At 60.8% G+C, this 19,044-nt stretch overlaps 1 protein-coding gene across 8 annotated transcripts in view; it reads right to left on the bottom strand.

Annotated features, from left to right (window-relative positions):
• Nucleotides 1-15,893, bottom strand: part of PTPRS (protein tyrosine phosphatase receptor type S) — a 97,151-nt gene extending 81,258 nt beyond the window's left edge. For 2 of the 8 annotated variants that reach the window (XM_058728336.1, XM_058728335.1), the window contains exon 1: nt 15,692-15,892. The gene's annotated coding sequence lies outside the window, so the exon portion shown is untranslated. Of the gene's footprint in view, nt 1-15,691 lie in introns of all 8 variants that reach the window. The other 6 variants (XM_058728337.1, XM_058728338.1, XM_058728340.1 and 3 more) reach the window with 4 other exon arrangements.
• Nucleotides 15,894-19,044: the final 3,151 nt, after the last annotated feature.

Below are 19,044 nucleotides of genomic sequence, written 5' to 3'. Positions count from 1 at the left end.
GGGGAGGGGAGAGCTGGCCCAAGGTCAGCGTGGCCTCTGGCAAGCCTGTTCTCTCTCCCCGCCTCGGCTGGACCGATCCACCACTGAACTTGTGGTTTAGGGGGAACCACGTGGCGGGAGGTCTGAGACCCTGGGTTTTAATGTGAATTCAAATCCCAGGCTCTGTTCCTTGCTTACTGGGTACAGTCAAGCAAGTCATTTCCCTTCTGTGAGCCTCAGGTTTCCCATCTGCGACATGCAGTGGCTGGGACAACCTTCCCAAGCCGTGCACTTTAGGTCCAGAGCAAGGGGAGTCTGACCTGTGGCTCAGTCTCCTCCCGGCTGTGTGGCCTCAGGCAAGTGGCTTGAGCAACTTGGCTTCGCTTTTTTTTCACCTAAAGAAGAACACACCTCGTTTGAGCACCTGGATCAAGCCATGCCTGAAGCTCGGCTACTCTAACATCCGCCTTCTCGGTTACAACAGCCGATCGGTTCACTGGCTTTCTTAACGCGTTGGATTTGACTTTCTCCTTTCAAGCTGTGGGCTCGCTGTCCACCTGATAACGGAGCCTCATCAGTTGTGAGGCTAGGCCGAGGCGGAGAGAGCAACCCTGAAGGTTATCCCCGCTCAACAGAACTTGTTGTCGGACTTCAGAAAGACCCAGACCTCTGGGCCTCCGGCCTTTCAGAATGCAGTCACCCCAAAGTGACGCCCACACGGCATCATCCAGATCAGGGATGGAGGGCAGCGCCTGTTTACTGAGCACCTATCACGTGCCCGCGGGCTTGAATGCCTAGCATGGACCCATTAACCTGACATCTACCGTGACCTCTTGAGTGAGCGCCTGCTGTGGCCAGGCCCAGCGCCAGGCACGGGGGGACACTGTTACGTAAGGGGGAAGCGTCAGTGAAACATAAGACTCAGGTCCCGAGCCCGGCTCTTCTGAATCGCCTTCCCCCCTGGACTTGTCCAGCTGGGGGTTCGCACCCAGCACCGGTCTCTGCTTCCAAGCCCCACGGCCTCGCATCTTCCACGGGGTGACCGCCCTGGGGTTTGACCTCTGAGCGGCCGACACCCCTCCCTTGGCGGGCTCCCACCCACCCTCGCGGGGCCCGAACCCTGGGCTCTGTCGACCGACCCTCGGGGGGCTGCGGGGGTCAAGGCAGGAAGAGCCCCTCGGCCTGAAACTGCCCGGCACGCGGGGCAGGTGCGCAACAAATATCCCTGGTGGGAACAAACAGCGGAGTCCGATTCCACGGGAAAGGAGAATTCAGAGAGGGCAGGCGACAGCCGCAAGGTCACACAGCTGAGTAAGGGGTGAGGGCAGACTTTGAGTCCAGGCCTGACAGAGGGCGTTCACGCAGCTGACAGCACTCACCGAGTATCTTCCCACAACCGGACGGGGCAGGGACCCCGGCCGGCGTCTCAGGTAAGAGAACTCAGACGCACACAAGCCTTTAAATGCGTGTGGCCGATCTATAAATTAGCAAAAGGCGATGGCTGCCAAGGGCTCTGGAACCAGCTGCACCCCAGCCGGGCCCAGCAGAGTCGGCCGGGAAGGCCAGCCGGCCACCAGGCGTCACCTGGCTGTGTGACGCCGGGCAGATGCCCCGACCTCTCTGGGCCTCAGCATTCCCACCCGTCGAACGGCTAGAAGCTGTCGTAAAAGACTCTGCCCCAAATCTGCCTACTTGTCCCCGCCTGGTCCAGCAGCCGGACCCTCCCGCCTGAGCCACCTCAGACGTCACCCCTCCCAGCCCACCCTCCCGGTGGCCGCCTCCAGAGGGCGCCCGTGAGAAGCCGAGTCAGGTTTCCCCCCTCCTGTGCCCACAGCCCTCCAGGACTCCCATCTCTCTGGGGGGAAAAGCCCAAGTGTTCCCTGAGGTCCCCAAGGCCCTGTCCCCTCCCTGCTCTCCCCAGAGCTCACTCTGCTCCAGCCGCACAGGCCCCCCGGCTGTTCCTCGAATACACCAGGCCTGGTCCTGCCTGCCCCAGGGCCTTTGCACAGACTGTGCCCTCTGCCAGACCGTTCTCCCCCCCACAGATCAACTTGGTTCCCTCCCTCACCTCCATCAGGGCTTTTTCACACTGTCACCTCTTCAGTGAAGCTGTCCCTACAACCCCGTTTAAAATGACAACCCTCATCTCATGGTCCGTGAGTTCGAGCCCCGCGTCGGGCTCTGTGCTGACTGCTCAGAGCCTGGAGCCCGTTTCAGATTCTGTGTCTCCCTCTCTCTGACCCTTCCCCGTTCATGCTCTGTCTCTCTCTGTCTCAAAAATAAATAAATGTTAAAAAAAAAAAAGATTAAAAAAAATAAAATAAAATAAAATAAAATGACAACCCTCATCCCTCACTCCCAAATCCCCTTTTCTCCTTGCTTTCTCTCCTCACCATCTAACACGACGAGTATTTTATTTGGCTCCTAGTGTCTTCCTGATCGGACCGTGAGTCCCACCCAGGCAGGTGCTTCCTCCCCTACTGGGTCCTGAAGAGAACCCAGCGGCCGGTAGGTGTCCCAGAAACTCGGCCAGGTGACCGGAGGACAGAGGTGTGAGGGAGGCAGCGGCCACCGCTGAACCAGCCGCCGAGCCTCCAGCGGAAGCTTCCACACCTCCTCGCGGGCGGGGGCCCTTCCTGTCCCCGTGCGCGCGGGAGCCATCCCCGGACTCTGCCCCCTGCCCTTTCCTGAGCCGCCAGCCCCGGTCGGGGCCATCCGGCAGCCTGACACCTGCTGAACAAGGCAGGAAGCGGAGGCGGCCCCCACGGTGCCTGCGGCCGGGGCCGGGCACGTCCCTCCGGGCGTCATAATCCCTGCCCGGTGGGAGGCAGGGCCCGGAGGCTGAGCCAGGGCCTGGAAGCCAGACACACCGACAGACAGACTGGAGGAGCGTCTACCTCCCTCATCGGGTTCCCAGGCACAGCCAGCACTTGGAAGGCGCCCGACATTCAGTGGAAAAACGTACTATCTACAAGCGCGAGATGGCCCTCACTCTGAGCCCGGCCCTGCCCTAGGGTTTCTCCTTTGCTAACTCACCGGAGCCCCCCCCCCCCCGAGGACCCAGGGAGGGGAGGGTCTCCATTACCTCCATTTTACAGAGGAGGACACTGAGGCTGGGAGAAGCGAAGTCACAGCAAGGAAGCAGCAGCTGGGCCTCAAAGCCAGGCCATCTGGTCCTCGGGTCCGGTTGTTAGCCACGGTCTACGCGGTCTCAGTCAATGACAAGAATAAACATGGCAGGAAGGGGTCCGTGACGTCTCCAGAGCATTTGCTGTGTCCTCGGCCGGGAGATGAGGGGAAACCGCGGGGGAGGCGCCTCTCCCAGCTGCCTCCTGACAGACAAGCCAGCGGGATGGGCCCATTTAAAGGATGAGGACAACTGAGTCCCTGAGGGGGGAAGTGATTTCCTCAAGGTTCCCGGGAGTGGCAGGTACACAGCTGGTGCCACATTCACACTGACCACACCCTCCCCTCCGCGGGGTGGCGGGCGTCATTTCAGAGGGACTGGATACCGCGAGGTGGGCTCACATCTCGAGAAAACCCACCGTGGGCCGGGCCCCGAGGGGACGCCCTCAGGCATCTCGTTTCCAGGTGGATAGACTGAGGCACAGAGAGATTCGGCCATCTGCCTAAGTCCCGGGACGCCCCCATTCCACAGGCAGGTAAAACCAAGGCCCCGAAAGGTCCCACCCTGTGACCAAACCCCGATAGGTCCCCTTTCCAAAAACACACACACACACACACACACACACACACACAGGCTTCAAGGGAATGTCCCCAGGGCCACGCAGCACACAGCCCAAAGGGCGGGTGTCAGGGATGGGACACCGGCCCTGTGGATGGCTGGGCATCCTTAGGCATAAAAGGGAGGAAAAACACCGAGCACCAACATATTTTTAAAAATCCCACAGCAATAAGGAGGCCGGCCCGTCAGCACGGCGTCACCACCGTGGGCAGGCAGAGGAACCGAGGACGCGGCTATTTTAAAGGGGCTATTTCTGGAGGCGAGGTGAGAACGCGGGGGCGGGGGCGGGAGGAAGGATCAGGAGCTCCGCCGGGACCAACTTGCCAGTGAACCCGCCGACTCTGGGGGGCGGAGATGACAGGGGAGAGCTCGGGCCACGGCCATCGGCCTCCTGGGGAAGCCTCAGGCCTGCCTCTCTCGCCCACCCCCCACCCCCCCCCACCCCCGGAACAGAGACCTGTTTACGCAACACCCGTGCACTGAGCCCTACTGTGTGCTCACCGGCTGCTGTGGCCACCAGGGAGGAGACGGGCAAAAAAACCGCCTCCCCCCCCCCCCTCCCCGAGGAGCCCCGGCCAGAGCGGGAGGCAGATGATAAGATACATTCGGCAAGGAGCTCCCGTCAAAGCAGAGGGGGTCACGGGGGGAGATGGGCAGCAGAGGACAGGCCACGCTCTGCAAATGATAATTTTACCCATCGCCGTGCAGATAATAACGGGGAGGGCACAGAAGCCTCACTTAACAGGGAGCGGAGAAGAGCACTATGTCTGGAGGCTCACGTACTTACCCCTATTAGGACCAAGCTGGGCTGCGGGAGAGGCGTGATTTCTCTCCTATATAAAAGGAAGCTTCCAGGGTGGCCTTTCACGGCCAGGGGGCCCACCTCACAATGTTTGGGACCCAGGATCCTTCATTGGTTTGTTTCTCCATTCTCATCCATGATAGCTGCCTCCTGGGCCAAAATAGCTGCCTGGATGCCTACCATCACGTCTATATTCCAGCTGGTGAGGGGTTGGGGGGGGAAGAAGGGAGCATGTGCTCCGCCCTTTGATGGCATTTCCAGGAAATTCCATTCATTTGTCCCACTGGACAGATCCGAATCACGTAGCGCAGACAGCTGCAAGGTGTACTGGGAAGTGATTTGTTTGGTTTTTTCCCACCAGGTGGCCATGTGCCCAGATAAGTCATAGAGGAGTTCAACTGGCAAGGAGAGGAGAAGGGATATGGAGAGACCCCACGACAAATGTGTGTGGCCCGAGGGGTCAGCTCTCAGCTTTCAAACCGGTGCATCAGAATTCAGCCCCGGGGGGAAGAAGAGGGAGGTCCCAGGGCCAGCCGGCTGCCTCCAGGGCCTCCAAGCCGGGAGGGTTTTCACTCACCCCTGGGTCTGCCTCCCCAAAGACTCCAAGGTGGGCAACAGCGGCCAGAGCCCAAGTTCAGATCCTTCACTTCACAGCCCCCCAAAGGCAGGACCCCAACCCACGGTCCGTGCTCCGTGAACGCCAGGGCCCGAGGCACCTGCCTGCCCGGGGAGGCCGCCCGGCCAACCCATCTCCTTCTCCCCAGTAAACAACTGTCAGGGAAAATAAATAGTTTTTAATAGGCTCATTAATCGAATTCAGGGAGAAGGAACCTTCTCCCCAGGCCGCTGGGAAAGAAAACCCTGGATGCCACGGGGAAGTCCAAGCATCTTGGTCGGAAGGAAGGTGGGAGGGGACCCAGGCGCCCCGCACGGCCGGGGGGGACCCCCCCCCCACACACACACACACAGGTCCACCGCATTCGGGAACACAGACACAACCAGCAAGGGGGCCGCTCCGTCCCGGGCTCCCTCCAGCCTGCCGAAGGGTGAAGTCTCCGGTGGGTGCTAACGCGGCTTTAACGCCTCAGTAACCCTTGGCCTCTGCTCTAAGCCTGCAGTGGCAGCAAGATAATTTAACGTCAGGCGTTTGTGTTTTGCTTTGTTTTTTGGCTTTTTTGTTTTGTTTTGTTTTACTCTCACATTTATTTTTAAGGTTTCACCTACTTATGTCAAGGACGTATCAGGTTCCCGTTCACGAGAGTAAGACATAGTTTTCTCTTTTAAGCTTTAAAGAGAGAGAGGTTTAAAAAAAAACTATCAGGTCGTCAGGAGGACCAGGCAGCCGCAGCGAAAGGTACATATTACGACGGCGGGTGGCTGAAATTTGGGGGGTGCCGGGCAGAGCACTGGCCAGGGAGTCCAGGGGCCTCGTGCAAGGTCAGGACTGACCCCCGCCAAGGCCTCCGAGGCCCATGGCCACGCTGGCGCGATGGGTTTCCCCACTGCGGCTCAGGGGGGTCCTGGGGTAGCCTTGTGCCCCCATCAGTCACAGGGTCAGTATGACAGGTGCCTTCGTCCGCCCCGGGCTGGCCACCGGCTCCCGCCAGCCGCCTCTGGGCCCTGCGGCGGGGAGGCTCCAGACATGACTTGACACCCTCGGGAGAAGCCAGACGCGGACCCAAGCGCTTGCCAGCAGCCCCGAAGCTTTTGTTCCCCAAAGTTCTGTGTGCAGGTCCCCCGATTTGCTCCCACAGGCCATTAATCATCACCATATGGTTCCGGACGATGCCGGGAGCCGCTTCCCCGGGGGGCCCTCCATGCACCAGCACGTTCCAGACACGCTCAGCAGGGACCCTTCCAACCTCCCAAGAGACCGTCTCACTCCCATCCTACGGACGAGGAACCGAAAGCCCAGCAGGTGAATCCAGCGGCCCAGGGACACGCTGCTCACGGGGCCAAGCCAAGACCCGAATGTGGGTTCTAAAACGCCCAACACGGTCCCCCAACGAAAGCCTGGCCTGTTCCAGGGGGCTCCGTGGCAACTTCTCTGCCCGTCTGGCCAGACACGCAGAGTGTCACATGCACATCAGGGCTGGCTGAGTCTTAAAATCACCTGGCCCCACTACTAGGCACTTTGGGGGATCCCTGGCCTTTGGGCTTCTTACCTTCTCCCCAGGAAGGTCAGATAAGAAACCTCACAGACTGTTTCGGGGCTCCCTGGCCCCCTGACACCGATCCTCAGGACCCCTGGATCTCAACGGCCGCCCATGGCTGCTTCGGGGCCAGACATCTCAGACACGTAGAGACTCAGAGAGGGCAAGCAACTGGAGGAAGCCACACAGCACCCGCCCTGGGGACCTGCTCTCCTGGCCTCCCTGCCCGGGGAGCTGCTGACGCAGGGCCCTCCCCCACCACGACCTGCGCAATCTGGGCAATGGGACACGCCGACACGAGCGGGAGACGGCAGTGGCTCCCAAAAGCCAGGCGGGCTGGTCCAAGGAGAGCCCTGGCAGAGCTCCCTTTCCGGAAGGGGCAGACAGACAGTATAAAACGACAACCGAAAAAGCAAACATGAGGCCGCTGGGGACACCGGCAGGAGACTTAAACCGAGGGCAGACCTTCCTGGTCTGCACAGGAGTGACGCCCCTGTTTGCCTGCGGCCCGACAGGCAGCCCCCACCCAGAAGAGGCTCCACTCCTTCCCGTGTCTCATCCCACGCCATGCCTCAGTTTCCCCATCTGCAAGGTGGGGCAACAGCTGCTACCTTCTAGGGCCACTCGAAGGATGCAAGGAGCAAAGAGCAAAGCTGGAGGGAGGCCAGGTGCAGGGTGTGGGCTGCACAACAAGGGGACTCGACGCCTGTTGGGGCAGTTTCCCCTCTGCTGCGGTTGTCTGGGAAATCGTAGGCTGGGGGCTCTGTGCTCACCTGACCTGATTGCTCGTGAAGTCGAGGGGCGGGAGGGCACAGCCACACAGCCCCTGTTGGTGCAACCTGGGTCCCCGCTGCGATATTAACACGACACCATTTAATCCCCGTGATACAGCAGGGCAAGACGCACCCCCATTTTATGGATGAGAAAGTCAAGGCTCAGGGTGCAGGGAGTCACGGGTCGCCTCAGCCAGCTGGGAGGGACTGCGTGAGGATTCCAACTTAGAGTGTTCAGGCCTCCGTAAGCCGTTCCCGGTGAGGGCAGAGTCCAGGCTCCCAGGGCCAGGTGGAACGGAAGAAGAGAGGCCTGGACGGGGCGCCCCTCCGTGTTCCGGAGCCAGGAACCCCAGCCAGCCACGCTTTCCAGAATCCATACGTCAGGGGCAATTACCCGCTTCTGAAAATCAATTGGGCAAGTGGGGCCGGGACAGGTGTGCGGCGGGACCCCATCAGCAGTCCCAGCACGATGGTGTGAGCGTAGGAGGCTGGCGGTCGCGGGCACGCCAACGGCCGTCCTGCCTCATTTCTCCCGCCGCCACAGGTCTTGGGCGTGAATCGCGGTTTCTGAACCTCAGCGTTATTGACAGCTAGGGCCAGATCATGCAGGGGGGCGTCTGGGCCCTGTGGGGGGGGGGGCTGAGCGGCATCCCTGGCCCCACGCACTCGGTGCCAGGAGCCCCCCACCCCCCAGTGCTGACGATCACAGATGTCCCCAGACACGGCCCGGGATCCGTGGGTTACGAACGATAAAGCCTGCAAATGACGCTGGTGACCAATGGCCCGGCCCCAGACCAGACAGGTATGTTCCGGAAAAGATGAGAGCGTGAGCCCCGGGTCCTGTGGCCAGAAGATAATTCACAGCTCTGCCCCACGGGACAAGCCGGCTCCCTCTCTGCACGGCATTTCATCTAAGTCAAGTTTATCATCATGACCGATATTAATATAATCAGAGCCAACGTGTATCGAGCGCGAACGCTGGCCCGGGCGGTCCTCAGCCCTCCCCCGCGAGTTATCTCGCCCGGGCCTCTCAACCCAGCCAGGTGGCGGTGACTCTGACCCCCGCATTGCCTCCCAGGAAACCGAGGCTGAGGCATAGCAAACGAGGGTCGAGGTCACAACCGGCGAGTGGAGGTGTTTTAAGGAAAGGAATGGTCCAAGGATGCAAAATGTCACGTAAAATCGGGATTTCTGGTTTTTCTCAGAAGAACCAGGAGATCAGGCCGTGGAGACGTTTGGGGCTGGCGGGGCAGGGGCGGGGGGGGGCCTGCCGGGTGCACGTCACCCAGAGGCATCACCTGCCCAGCCCTGATGGGCACTGGGGTTTGAGAAGGACATGCCTGACCCGCCTTCCTGCCTCAGTTTCCTGCTCCGGACTGGTGTGAGTCTGACAGTCAGATGTCCCTGCAGGCAGGTGTGGCTGGCTGTGTGTCCGGGGCCAGCTCCTCTCCCTCTCTGGGCCTCAGCCGGACAGCTGTTTCACACAGTGTTTCCCCAGCTCCCAGGTCTCTGTTGGGAGTGACATTCACACCCCAGCTCTCGGGGACGTCCAGCAACCTCTGGCCACACTTGTTTAAAGGTCTTTTTCTTGCTTATTTATGTACTCAGTCTCCCCCAGTAAACTGCAGGATCCAAGGAACACGGAACCTCGAGACTGCCTCGTTTACTGCCGTATCCCCAGAATGTAAATTTAATTTGCTTTTATTTGAAACAAACAAACAAAAAAGGACAAAGAAGGTACACAGGCCTTTCGGTCTGCAGGGCAGATTTTAGTTCCGACGTCCCTCGCGGAGATCTCAGAGCTGGAATTCGAACCCAGAGTCTGGCTCGGGAGCTCTCCAGCGGCCAGCATTGAACAACTACTCGCCGAATGCATGAACTCGTGAATGAATGAATGAATGAATGAATGAATGCACGCTCTTGCACCCGAGCCTGCAAAGTGACCCCTTTCCAGGGCGGCCCTCAAAGCCAAGACCTCTCCCTGGGCACTCGCTCAGACCCGCCACGGGCTTTGCAAGCCGATGGGGGGGAGGGGGCCACCACTTGGGGTCTCAGAGCCTCCCCAGGCAGCCGCCTGCCCTCCCCGCCTGCCTGGCCGGCCCTCCCGCAGCTCCGGTCCTGCCGCAGAGGTGGGGTGGCCTTGATTAGGCAGCCAGTGACGGGGAACGCCCCAGTTTGCAGGGACTGAGTCATCCTGACATGTCTCGCGTGCTGGACCCCATCGAGGGGCTGCTGGGGAGCCCCTGCCAGGCAGGTCTGGCCACGTGTCAACGCGTTGCTTTACACGTATTAACCCACCCAGTTCCCCCAACGACATCACACGACGGGTACCAATTATCCTCCGCTGTAGAGAGGAGACAAGGAGGCAAGACGGGAATCGAATAACCGGCCCCCGTCACGCAGCCAGAGCGGGGATGCGGGCCCCAGGGAGCCCCAGTCCCGCGTCTGCGCTCTCACCATCCGAGGAAGGAGCCCTAATGTCTCCCAGGTGCCCCAGCAGGTGGACCAGCATCACTTCTCTGACAACTGGGCAGAGCCGGCCGCCTGTCCCCGGGAGTTGAGGTTTCGGGTTCCAGCATCCGTTGGCCCTGGCAAAGATTCCTTGCTGTGTCGCTCCTCCGTGCGACCTCAGGCCAGCGAAAGACCTTCCTGTGCCTCAGTTTCTCCCTCTGCAAAACGGGGCTCTGAGCACAAAAACTGCACTAACGGGGGGCGGGGGGGGGGGAGGTTAAAGGCGACGAGGGCGCTCCTGATAATGCTTGCTCAGCAAAGGGCCTGGCGCGGGAATCCGCTCCAAATCGGGCGGGGCGGCTATTATCATCCCCCCGACATCCCCTCATTTGCTGATCACGGGTTAATTATAAGCGGCATTAAATTATACACACACAGATGCGTCGACCTCGCTTCCCCAGAACCCCTGAATTACTACCCATGCGACAGCACGACAATAGAGCATCTTCCCAGCCCCTGTCCACGCAGCCTGCCTCCGTCCAAGGGTCCTGGGCCTCTGGGGCCGAGGCCGTGGTGCCACACGGGGTCCTGGTGTTGTAGGACCTACACAGCCAGCAAGGGTCCCCTCCGAGACCCGAGGGAGGTACTGTAACCGAAGCATCTCATGTCCCGGCTCGCCGCGAAGCGGGCTGTGATCGTCCCGATTTTAGAGACGGAAGAAACAGAGAGAGGTCAACCAACCTGCAAGCCTGCACAGATCCAGCAGGACAGGGCGGGGGCACAAGTCAGGACCCCGAAGCCAGAGGCAGAACCTCATTTTGCAAGCGAGGAGGCTCCCGTACGGAGAGAGGTGAAGGGGCAGAGGCGAGGCCACACGCAGGGGGGGAGAGAGGAAGGAGGGAACCCGGCAGGAAAAGCTGGGATTTTCGGTTCCCCCGGTGGGACAGGAGACTCCCGGCCTTCCTAAGAGAGGCTAAGAGCAAAGATTTAAACAAACACACATAAAACTCAAAAGCCACAACACCACCCAGGGAGCTGGGGACAAAATGGGCCCCTTGAAAAAAAGACATTGGGGATTCAACCCCAGTGAAGGCAACGGAGAAGGAGCCACAATCCAGGAACCCAAGCTCCGAGACACCCCCATCCCGCCCACACACACACACACACACCCGAGGACACCAGGGTGTGAAAGGCAACACAATGCCAGACAAAAACCCAGTGTATTTTCAGGTACGGAACCCCTCTGGCCTGGATTCCAGGGACGGAAAAGGGGATTCGCGGGAGCCCGGAACAGCGCCCCCACCCCCCAAGCCCACCTCTGGCCCGGCCAGGCCCCCCCCCCCGGAAGGGGCGGGGGACCAGCGTCTCGTCGGAGGAGGGTACGGAAAGGAGAGACAAAAATGTGGCAGTGCGAAAGTCGAGGCCCTGTCCATGAGTCACGCCCGCCCGCTCGTTAATTTTCGCCTTTGCAGAAGTGTAAGCCAATTGATTTTTCATATTCCCCACGCACAACCCCCCCCCCCCACGCTTCTGAAATATCAGCCAGAGACAAGACAGAAATAAATGGTACGTCGGGGTTCTTTTTTTTTTTCCTTTTTTTCTTGAGTGTCTTTTCTTTCCTTAAAAAAACAAAAAACAAAAAACCCATATACTACACTTGATGGCTTGGGCTTCGGGGAGGCTGGGTGCGGGTGGGGTTGGGGGGGGGGAACAACCTGGACCCCAGAGCTGAGACCCAGGCGTCTGGGCTTCCTGTGTAGCTCAGAGCTAGGGCGTCCCGGTCTCTGGGCCGTCCCTCCTGCCCGTGACGGGGTAGCGTGCACTTGAACCTTAACCCTCTGCCAGCACCCCGTGCTCCCCACCCTGCGAGCCGAGCAGGCAGCTTTCTGGTGCCCGACCAAAGCCAGGGGAGGACAAGACAAAATTTTCCAAACGTGTGAAAAGCCCTGGAACCCTCATTCTCCCCCGGGGCAGGCAAAGGTGCGACACCTGTCCACGGCCCCGTCCACGGCCCCGATCGCCACGGGGAATCCTGTGCAGGCAGGACCGTGATGCCCTCATCTCGTCCCCTGCTTGTCCCCACCAGAGGCTGGGCCCACCCTGCCCGGCTGGCAGCTGGGGTGTCTCCCATTACCCGGGGAATCGTTTGCTGAGGGGAAGGACAGAGCAAGGGCGGTCTGAGCCACCTTCGCTGGAGAGGGGTGGCCTCCTCCTTGCAAATCCTGGGAAAGGGGGTGCCCGCCCATGGGAGGGGGTGCCGGGAGGCTGGCCTGGCTGCACAGGAGAGCTGGGGACCCTGGCATCTCAGCACAAGAGTCTCCCTCCAGAAGCACGAGACCTCTGGAGAGGGACCACAGACCGCCACTCGCCCACGGCGTCCACTCCACTTCAAGAACCTTCCGCGGGCTCCGAATGACTTCGCAAATGGAACTAATGCAGTGGAGGGCGGCGGGGGGGGGGGGGATCGCTCTCAGTTGAAAACATTAAGCTTTGTCAATTATCCCCCAAACCCGCCGGGTTTATAAATATCCACCTTTATTTTTAGGGTTTTCCTCCCAATCCCGAACCCTCTAAATGTCCCCCTGTCTCCCCCCCCCCCCCCCCCCGCCCCACAAGCACGCGGTGGCTGTACTAGTCACGGGAAGCAGGTGAATGCAGGGCTTCTGTGAAAAAGCCACCCTGTGCCTGGGAGCTGCATCGTCCCCACGCATCCCTTGCCCCTCGTCCCTCCCGGGCCACCTAACTGACCAATCACCAAAGCCACAGGTCTCCCGGCACCGGCCTCCAGGAAGCAGCAGCTGGAGGTGAGGGCTGTACTCCCAACACCTGTGACACGCTCCCCAGTGCCGACCCAGAAGGCAGGCGGGGAAACCGAGTCATGCCCCGAGTCATGCCCGGGAACCCCAGGCACAGCCCCAAGCTCCTCGCGGGGTGACCCAGAGAGAAAATAGATGGACGGCGAGGGCTCCAGAAATGCCCACCCAGATGCTATATCCCCGAGATCCAGGGAGCTCCCCAGGGAGCTACTCCCTTGCACCTGCTCCCCAACACCCCGGTCCAGAGCTACGGTCCCAGTGTTGGGAGAGAAATGCCTTAAGTCTCCACCCGTGACCCACGGACATTTCGTGAAGACGCCTGGAATCCCCTGGGAAGCAGAGAAACAAGAAAGGCGCTCAGAATCTCCGCTGGAGGGGACAGGGACAGAAGCACGGTCAACGCGCAATGACTTGCGCGGGCGGCAGACAGGTGCCTGGCTCTCAGGGACCCTCTCCCTGCACCGCCCCCCCCCCCCCAGAAAGGGACCCAGGAAGAGGAGGGATCCCCCAGGGGCCCAGCCACCACCCCGGCAGCGTCCTCCAAGGCCATACCCGGCCACGCCAGAATGTCCGTCCCGTCTCCCGTCTCCTGCAGGGGGTGGCGGGTGGGCCAGGCCACTGGCGTGACAGCACCAGCCCCGCTCACCCCCTGGGGGGGCCGATGTCATCGGCTGGGGTGGCAGGAATAGAAAAGCACATGAGCTCACCAGGCAGGCCGGGTCTCCCGCGACGATTTGTTTGCCTGAGCCCAATTATACCAACTCTCAAGGCAATCGAGGATGGCGGGTGGCATCCCCCAGGGGGCTGGGGGGGGGGGGGGCCCAGGCCCCAGGCAGAAGTGCACCGTCATGGTGAAGGTGCCCCCCCAGGCCCAGGGGATTGGGCAGGAGGATGCTTTCTGGAGAAGAACGGAGACACACACAGACAGCAAGGCAGCCAGAGATGCTGGGCGGAGGGCACTGCAGGGGGCAGGGGGCAGGGGGCAGGTGGGGGGGGGGCACAAAGGAAGGGACCCTGGGAGGGGGAGGGGAGTTATGCAAATGGCAGAATCGACCGAATCCCTCGGCCATTAATAAAAGCTCCAGCATCATACAAGAGTAGAGGCGCGGACGGGCTCTCTCTTCTCACGGGCGGAAGGCGGCACGGAGGGAGAAGCAGGGTGCCCCAAACAAAAGGGGCCCTTGCCCCCCGCGCCCCAGGAACAGCAGTGATGGGGGACATGGAGGGAAAGCTAGAACACAGGCGGCCAAAGTCTGAGCCGAGGCCGCTGGGGCCCAGAGCAGGCTGGTACCTGTCCTTGGGACTCTCGGGGACCCTCCAGCTTTGTCCCTGCTGCTTAGACTGTTAACACGCAACCTGGACAGCTAGGTTGGCCAGGCTAATTTTTCAGGGGGGTGGGGGATTGGCCAGTGATAGAAGGACCCCATGCTCGGAATGGGGACTCCCTCGGATTGAGGTGGGGGAAATGGGGAATCCCAGCTGAGTCTAGGGAGGGGAGGGGAGGTGTCCCCCAGTTGGAGGCGCTGGGGAGGTTTGTTAATTTGGGAAATGAGGTCCCTAGGGGGTGACGAAATTTGATGAAGGGGCATTCTCAAAAGCGGCACAGGTACGGTCCCACAGGAGAATGTGAAATAAGGGGAAGGGTCACTAAGGAGGAGGTTCCAGATTTGGGGGGGAGGGGGAATAGGAACTGTGGCTGAAAAAAAAAAATCCCAGTTTGCGGAAGGGTTCGCTGATTTGAGAATTCTGGAAAAAAAAACAGCTGAAGGGGAGTTCTCCGATTTAGGGGGTTTTCATGGAGGAAAGTGTCCACGATTTAGGGGCTGCTAAGGGGGATCCTAAATTTCGGAGAGATTTCCATAAGGAGCAATGAACTTGGCCGCAACCTGGCCGAAACCCCTGCGCCCAGGACTCCGGCACCCTAACTCCGGGGGGGCTCTCCTGAGGGCACGCCCCCCCAGCCCCCCCTAACCCGGTTCCGACGGCTCCGCCCCCCCGGATGACGTCACCTCCCCTCCCCCCCCCCCGCCGCCCCTAAGGGGGCTCCCGGGGCGCGCAAAACCCCCCCCGGGCTGCTGGCTCCAGGGGCGGCTTCCCCTCTCCCGGGATCCCCAAGGGGCCCCTAGCGCCGCGGAGAAGTCGGGGACCGGTGCGCGCGCCCGTCCGTCTGTCCGCCAGAGTCCCTGGGGCTGGGGGCTGAGCCTCGCCCCGCCTGGGGGGGGGGGGCTGGGAGGGGGCGCCGGGGCCGCAGAAGGGTGGGGCAAGGCCAGGGTGTCGGAGGGGCGGCCCCCCCTCCCCAGGGATCGACGAGGCCCGGAGGGCGCTAGGGTGAGACGGTGTTGAGTCGGAGGTCTCCAGGGGAGGGGGACTGGAGAGCGAGGGCGGCGGGCAGAGCAGCCGCCCTGGGCGCACCGGCCGGTCCGCCCTCGCTCCCAGCTGGAGCCACCCGTCCCGGGCTGGTCTCCGCTCGGGGCGCCCGCGAGCCCCCACCCCCACCCCCGGCACAGCGCCCCCTGCCTCCAGGACCCGCCCGGGGAGCCTGGCCGGGAGCCGCCGGGGCCAGCTCCCCCTCCGCACACACGCGCGTCCCCCCCTCCGCGCCTCTGCCCCGCCCGCAGCCCGGGGTGGTGCAGCCGGCGGCGCTGGGCAGCTTCCAACGCCGCGCTCCGGGCGATTCCGGCCCAGCCCCCTCCCCCGCCGCGGCGAAGCCCCCCAGCCCCGCCCGCGGAGCCCTCCCCGCGGCCCCTACCCGCCCCGGCCCAGCCCCTCGGGGGCATTGTTCGGACGCCGCTAGCCAGGCGCAGCGGCTGGGCGTGCAGCCGGCTGCAGCGGAGCATCCTCCGAGCACAATGGCCGTGCAGGCTTTCCCGGCACAAAGCCGGCGCGCTGCCCACTCCGCTGCCTCCGAGACCCCCCACTGGAGCGGCTGCAGGTTTTTTTGCACTCGAATTCACGTTTCTTTCCCCCTTTACCTGGAGGCTGGCTGGGCTGGGCTCCCCCGGCTCTGCCCCGCTTCACATCCTGGCTGTTGCATGGGATTCGAGCGGAGCCCGAGCGCCAGCGGCTCCCGGCGTGCGCGCGCCGGCCGGGCTGCCGGGCGGGCGGCGCGAGGACACTCACTGCGGCTCGCGCTCCCCTCGCGCCGGATCGCGCGCCCCCCCAGCCGGTGACGTCATCCCTTCCGCCAGCGCCGCCGCCGCCGCCGCCGCCGCCGCCGCCGCCGCCGCCGGCCGGGGGCGGGGCCGGGGCGGGGCCGGCCCGCGCGCGTCCCTGCGCAGCCGCGCGGCGGCCACGCCCCCCCCGGCCAATGACACGGCGTGGGTTGGTCACGTGCCCCCGGGGCGTTTAAAGGTCCGCGAGAGCACGTGGGGCGCGGGGCGCTGGGTTACGCGGGACGCGTGGGCGGTGGCGTCAGCGCGAGGGACTCCTCGGGCCCCGGTTTCGCGTCCGAGACCCCGGACGCTTGGCATCTAGGGCGTGGTGCCTGCCAGGCCCTGCTTGAAATGCCGCTGCGGCTCCCCCGGCACCCTTCGAACACATCCACGTTCGCACCCACTACCTGCCTGGGAATGTCCGTGCTCCAGCCCCGCCCCGGCCAGCTCGCTACGGTTCCTCCCCCCTGCGCCCTCCTGAACCGGGGCCCTTGCCCCTGCTGTTCCTTCACCTGGAAGAGCGTTCCCCCGAGATCTTTTCCTTCTCCTTAGGATTTCTGCTCAAATGCCAGCTCCCGGGAAAAGCCCTCCCAGATCGCCGCCACCAGCCGCCCCACGCTCCGTTCCCTAATCCATCATTGTGGTTTAATTCTGGTCACACTAGGACGTGACTCCAAAGGGCCGAGGGAGCCCTGTGTATTGGCTGAATGGATGAGGGGGCATTTCCTACAGGGTGAGCGCGTTACAAACATCCCACCTAATTGGCATTCCCTGCTGCCCTGGGGTCAGAACGGAGCGCCACAGGAACCCCAGCTCAGACCGTGACTTGCCGTGTACGTCCCTGAGCCTCCGTTTTCCCACTTGCGAAATGGGTTTGCCCCTTTGGGTCTCAGCGTCCTGTCTGTGAACTGGGACAAAGTAGCCCCTGCTCATATGACAGTGGAAGGATGAATAGTGGATAATGTGCTGCCTAGCCTGTAGTCGGTGCTAGAAAATGGGATGAGGAAAAAAAAGAAAAAAAGACACACCAAACAAGAGACAAGTTTTGAACACCCTGAGAGCGTTTTATTTCTCCAAGGTATGTCTTTGGACAGGGCGTTGTGCCCACAAAAGGACACAAGTTTAAAATTTGGGGGTTTTTTCCTCCAAAATCGTTGATTCATTCATTCCAGGCCAAAGATGCAGATATAAACAAAAGGCATTAACCCCGGGAACAAAATGAGAAGGCGGAAGTCATAAATAGGAGAAGAGAGAGGAGAGAATGAATAATTAAACAAGGAACCTAAATTAAGCTCGGAGTTTCCCGGCGGCCAGTGCAGCGGCCAGGTTTGCAGAGCCTATCTGGTTCTCCTTCCTAGCTGCATGACCCTGACCTAACCATTGACAATCTGGCCTTGGTTTCCTCATCCAAGCAATGGAGACCCAACCCCGTCTTGATGGATCAAACAGGATGGTCTGTGCACAAACGCTTAGCACGGTTCCTTGTACACAGCAGGTGCTCAAGCCTTGCATGCCCCATGAAGGCAAAGTGAGAGGAGACTGCTGGCTCTGGAAGGCTGGATATGGCACGAGTCCCAGCCTTATGACCTATGAGGGGAGGGGACCTCGAACAAGTCCCTCTGAGCCTCGCTGTTCCCATCTGCAAAATGGGGCAACCTCGCTGTTCCCATCTGCAAAATGGGGCAACACCTCTACCTCTGAGAGTTCCTTTGTGAACAGCAAAGGGGTAAAATACAGTGCAGCATATGCCCCGGAAACCCACCCATTCAGGCCATCCATCTGTGTGCCATGCCACTCTAAGCATTGAGGACACAGGAGCAAACAAAACGAGCTAAAAAATTCCGACCTTCCAGGAGTTAACAGTGCAGGGAAGGAGATAGATAATATCTCACTCAGGGCCAAATCCCAAGTCCTACACGTGGTCCTGAATGACCGGGCCCCTGTCCCCTCCCTGCCCTCACCTCCTTGCTCACTCCACTCTGCCCACAGCTTCTCTTCATTGTTCCTGGCAAACATCAAAGGCCTTTGCAGTGGCTGTTCCCTCTGCCTCGGATGCGTTTTCTCTTGCTCTTCCCAGGGTCAGATCCCCCTCATCCTTCGAATCTCCGAGAGACCCTCCCTGACCGTCCTGCTGAAGTTCATTTCCACCTCGGTGCCGGCTTATTTATTACAATTTGGAACGATTTTATCTTTTGGTCAGTTTGCTTGTTTTTATCTGTCTCCGCATGTTGGCTGTGCCTCCATTTGCCCATCTGTAAATGGGGCAGAGTAATCGTCTCCATCTCCTAGGGTTTTGGGGAGGGTTCAATGAGTTACAGCATGTCAAACACCCCCACGCCTAACCCAGAAGAGGTTCTTGACAAATGTGTCCCTTATAAATGGGAAAAACAGGATAGCTAGCCGGGTGACCATAAAAATTTAATAGAAGGAGAACAGAACAGTCTAGTCTGATATCGTCGCAGCCCCAGGAGTTTGACGAGTGTCAGAAAGGTGTTAAGGGTTCACCGAACCAAGCCTTCCCGTAAGCCTAAGAGGACCCAGAGGGAATGTTCTCCTCAGGGGCGTGGCTTAAGCCTCAAAGCCTCAAAGTGGAAAACTCGGATTGGGAGGTGGGGCCTGTTGGGTTCTGGGTCCCTTTTGGGTCTGCTTGCCTGGCCAGCTGTGGGTGTGGCTCATTGTTTGTTGGGGGGAAAGTTCGGGAAGTGAACATTTGCATGTTCAGCTCCTTCTCCCTTGCCAGCCCAGCCTCCGCCCCAGCGTCTTCCAGAACCTGGTAACTAGCTCCACTGTGCTTTGACGGAGGCCATGGGAAGGGAACCACGGAACCGTCAGCCGTCCATTGCTGTATATAAACAGGACCCCTCACGCCAAGTTCAGGATTGCCTGCGCAGAACCGGGCCTTAAATCCCTGCAGGATTTGCCCCAATGGCAGCGATTTCACCATCATGAGACATTCCTTCCGATTAAACATTGTGCGCGGGGGCGCCTGGGTGGCTCAGTCGGTTAAGCGTCCGACTTCAGCTCAGGTCACGATCTCGCGGTCCGTGAGTTCGAGTCCTGCGTCGGGCTCTGTGCTGACAGCTCGGAGCCTGGAGCCTGTTTCCGATTCTGTGTCTCCCTGTCTCTCTGCCCCTCCCCCGTTCATGCTCTGTCTCGCTCTGTCTCAAAAATAA

Source organism: Neofelis nebulosa, chromosome 4 (assembly GCF_028018385.1).
Source record: "Neofelis nebulosa isolate mNeoNeb1 chromosome 4, mNeoNeb1.pri, whole genome shotgun sequence".
Classification (NCBI taxonomy): domain Eukaryota; kingdom Metazoa; phylum Chordata; class Mammalia; order Carnivora; family Felidae; genus Neofelis; species Neofelis nebulosa.
This window is presented reverse-complemented; position numbering and strand designations above follow the sequence as displayed.